A 909-nucleotide genomic window follows, 5' to 3' on the forward strand; every position below is an offset into this window, starting at 1 on the left:
AAAAACTACTTTGGTTACAATATCTTGTTTTTCAAATCTCCAAATATAAAAAAAAATCTCTCCGTCATATATAACAAAGCTGAATGATGAAACAATAGATTGTAAACTTAGACGAATGTTATAAAAAATGTTGAAATGTTCTTAGATGGGTCTAGGTTTCTGTAAGCGAAGTCATATTCTAGTTATCTAAATGGAGGTTGTAGGTAAGATGGTGGAGGGAAAATAACCCTGTGTGATATCCCGCCCCACCACTTTCTAAACATCAACGGCAAAATACTCCATAGCTAAGAAACTTAAAGATCTCCTTTTAATAATTCATGTACATTTAAGAAATAACTCATTGGAAACAACAACAAGTGGCTGCAAATATAAAATTTCTTTCAGAGATTTTGAAAAGTTTTACCTGGGACACGCAGTCAAAGATCTCTCAAATATAATTAAGCAACATAAGTATGGTGTTAGATAAGCACAAGAATCAATACATTACTTCTTCATATCAGATATGTTGATCATTCTATGGATTGGACCAAGGATTCTTCAGTTTGTTCATGAAATGAACCTGTGAAGAGAATTCTTATATTATTCTGTCCATATACCAAAGGCTTTTTACCCCTTAAAAGGGAGATAGCCCAATTAAAAGGCAAGTACCCACTCCCATCCATTCCACTCCCATCCACCACCCTTTCATCTTAGCTCCTCATGGATGGTCATCCCTGTATCCCGCCCACTGAAACGTTTTAAAAATCAGCCTCACTAAACAATATGAATTAGGTAACCTCAACTTTAGTAGTGGCATGTGCAAGATAATTCCATCATTGGAAATATTTGTAAATAGGTTGTGGATTCCCATCAAAGAACAATATCACAATATCTTGATACCTCATGACCGTTCCTAAATCATAAATGCCT

This window comes from Oratosquilla oratoria, chromosome 17 (genome assembly GCF_046742065.1).
Source record: "Oratosquilla oratoria isolate Oo_2021 chromosome 17, ASM4674206v1, whole genome shotgun sequence".
Classification (NCBI taxonomy): Eukaryota; Metazoa; Arthropoda; class Malacostraca; order Stomatopoda; family Squillidae; genus Oratosquilla; species Oratosquilla oratoria.